We start from the raw sequence: 3,590 nt of genomic DNA on the forward strand, positions 1-3,590 counted from the left end.
CGCGCAGATGTCCTTCCTTCAACACATCTCTTTTCTTTTTCTCTTTCCATTTCTTTCCTTCTCCTTTCTTCTTCCCTTTTTCTACCCCTTATCCAACGCCCCCAAACACCATTGATAACTATTTATTTTAGTTAACCAATTAGTTAGTTAGTTAGTTGATTAGTTAGTTTAATTTTCATTTCATTTTCTCTTTTTTATTGTAAGTTTTGGATTGTTATTCTTGTTTACCATTAATTTCTGCTGAGTATTAAAAAAAGGATGTTATCTTAACATCATTATGTTTATAATCTTTGTTGGATTCTATTATTGAGGTTATATTTTGCTACTGGGTTTGGAGTTTTACATGCTTACCTTTTAAGAATACCAAATGATGAAAATTGCCTTCGAGCTTGTAACTCTTCTTGAATTGCATGATTTGGCCACCATGTGATTTGAACCCTATTCTTTGATTAGGCAATCTCTTGACATTGGATGTTGTGTATTTACTTCAATGCATTGTATTCCATGATCATATGCATCCATACGCTTTTAGCTTGAATGTTGTCATGCTTCTTTAATGCTTGTTTTACCTTACAAGCCTACTCAGAGCATCTCAAGCATACTAGAACGAGTAAAGTGCATGCTTCTTTAGTGACATAGTTTTTATGCTAATGGTGTGCTCTAAACCGCGCAATTTAGAATTCACATACCTAATATTTCTTAATGTCACACTAATCCACTCACTCTATTCTAGTGATTAGTACCTCATTCCAACAATGTATGCTTCCTTGCTTTTGTATTACCCTACCTTATGGTGTTGTATTCTTGTTTTTCATGAATTGATGCACCACAAGCAAAAATAGAAGCGAGACGAAAGAACATGCAGCAACCAATTGATCTACCAGCTGAAGGTGGCAACCCGGAGAGTCGCCGTACCCCCTTGCTCATCTTTGAGTGCACCGAGGACGGTGCAAACTTTTAAGTGTGGGGAGGTCGTCCGACCGATTGGCGATTTTGGGTGACAAAATTCGAATTCTAACACTTTTACATTTCATTTTAGGTTTCTAGGATTTTTACTTGCCTTTTCTTATTTTTGCATATATATATATATATATATATATATATATATATATATATATATATATATACACACAATAAGCTTAGTCAAAATAATGAGATTTTTTTTGAGATTTCTATCTATAGGGCACCTCAATCGATTTGAGTGGAAACTTTTCATAGAACTTGCTTGAATTATATATATTGTGGAACATGGTTTTTGAGCTAAGAATACAAGCTTGTGAGAGTTGAGCCTAATGATGTGGTTACATCTTATAACCACTTATTTTCCTTTCTTGTGTGCATTATTCTCTTTCTATGATTGTATTCTTTGATTTGTTTGATTCTTTATGTCCATTATTCTGTGTACTTCATGCATTTATATGATTAAGACCATCATTTCAATTAGCTCACTTACCCAAATAGCCTTACCTTTTATCTTCCATTGTTAGCCAGTTTTGAGCCTACGCTTAACCCACTTGTTCTTTATTTTAGCACATTACAAGCCTTAAAGTGAAAAATAATAAATGTCCTTATTTGGATCTTTGATCGGCTTAGGCTAGTGAGTGTGTAATACTCAAGTGTGGTAAAACTTGGGACATTGGGTGAATAAAAGGGTGTTTTGTATTTCTATATTCGGGAATTGGGTACATACTCATGTATTGATTAAATGTATAAACCTTATGCATTGATGTTCTTGTATGTAGCTTGAAAGAAAGAAAAAAAATAAGAAAAACAATAGAAAAAGAAAAAGAAAGAAAAAAATAATAAATGTGAAAAAGAAAAGAAAAAAATAGAAAAAGAAAGAAAAGGATGAAAAACAATAAAAAGGGGACAAAATGCCCCAAAGTGAAGTCCAATAAGAGTCAATGCATAAAGGTTGTGAAATGAATTAAAAAAGTGCATGAGTATGTGAAGTGAAAAATGGGTAGTTAGGTTAGAACTTAATTGTATAGGATGTCATAGGTTAGGTGGGAAGTTTAAGCTTATCAAAGATTCAAATTTCTAGTCCACTTAACCAAATATGCATCCTACCTTGACCCTAGCCCCATTACAACCAATGAAAAGACCTCATGATACTTGTATGCATGCATGAAATGAATGTCGATTGTTAGAAGAAAAACAAATCTTAGAAAGCATGCGTAGAGGAGAATTGAGTGAATCGACCCTAAACACTTGAGCGAATAGAGTGCAAACACATATCCGGTGAGGGTTCGATTGCTCAATTACATGTTTTCACCTATGATCATCATTCTTCATGCAAGTTTGTAAAAATATTTAATATCTCAATTCGATTGTGGTTTGGCATGGTTGCAAACACCCACATCCCTTATGCATATATGTTCTCTTAGGAATTGATTTATTTTGACTAAATAATTGCATTCATTTAGATAGTTACATATAGGTAGATTGTATTTAGTTAGATTTCATTGAATAAATGTTGATCCCTTTGATTTCTTTTGGTTTAAGCATGAGGACATGCTTGGTTTATGTGTAGGGAGGTTGATAAACCCCATATTTAGGGTTTATCTTGTATTGATTTTAGGAGATTTTATCACCTTTTACCCACATTTATTTAATAAAATAGCATGGTTTCATGATTGTTTCCCAATTTGTGCTTAAGTGTGAAAACATGCTTTCTAGGTCCTTAATTGGCTAAATTCAATTCACCCTTGATTCCACTAGATGCCTTGATTTGTTTGTTAAGTGATTTCAGGTTGAAAAGACTATGAAGGAATCAAAGGAGTGAAGAGGAAAGCATGCAAATTGGAGAATACAAGAAAAAGCCAAAGATTTGGATATCTTCATCCACGCGCATGAGCACTATACACGCACGCGTGAATTGCGAAAACGCAAGGGACGTGTATGCGCACTGTACGCGTACGCACCGGTGGGCGCACGTGATTTTTTAATAAAAAAACGTGCCCAACGATTTCTGAGAGCCGTGGGGCCCAATTTGCAACCAACTTTGGCGCCAAAATGCATTTAAAGGACCAAGGATTGAAGGGAATCAACACTTAGCATCATTTACACACATTAGGATTAGTTTTAGTTAGTTTTAGAGAGAGAAGCTCTCACTTCTCTCTAGGATTAGGATTAGGATTAGGCTTAGTTCTTAGATCTAGGGTTTAATTCATATCTTCTTCTACTTCTTCTTCTCAATTCCTTATTGTTGTAATCATCATTCTTCTATTCTTTTTTTGTAATTTCCTTTATGTTGTTCTTATACTTCGTTGTAGATCTACTCTTGCTTCTTCTACTTTTCTTTCAATTCAATTTGAGGTAATTCATAATAATTGTGTTTTTTTTTGTTGTTGTTGTTAATTCCTTTCAATAATTGTTGTTAGATTCTATTCTTGTTGTAGATTTCATGTGCTTTCTCTCTATGCCTCTTATGTGTTTGATAAAATGCTTCTTTTAGTTTTAGTGTAGATTTTGTTCCTCTTTGCTTTGGTTGAGTAATTAGTGACTCTTGAGTTATCTAATTTCTTTGTTGATTGATAATTAGAAGTTGCTAATTGATTTGAATGCCACTAAAGCTAGTCTTTCCTTTA

This window comes from Arachis stenosperma, chromosome 3 (assembly GCF_014773155.1).
Source record: "Arachis stenosperma cultivar V10309 chromosome 3, arast.V10309.gnm1.PFL2, whole genome shotgun sequence".
Classification (NCBI taxonomy): domain Eukaryota; kingdom Viridiplantae; phylum Streptophyta; class Magnoliopsida; order Fabales; family Fabaceae; genus Arachis; species Arachis stenosperma.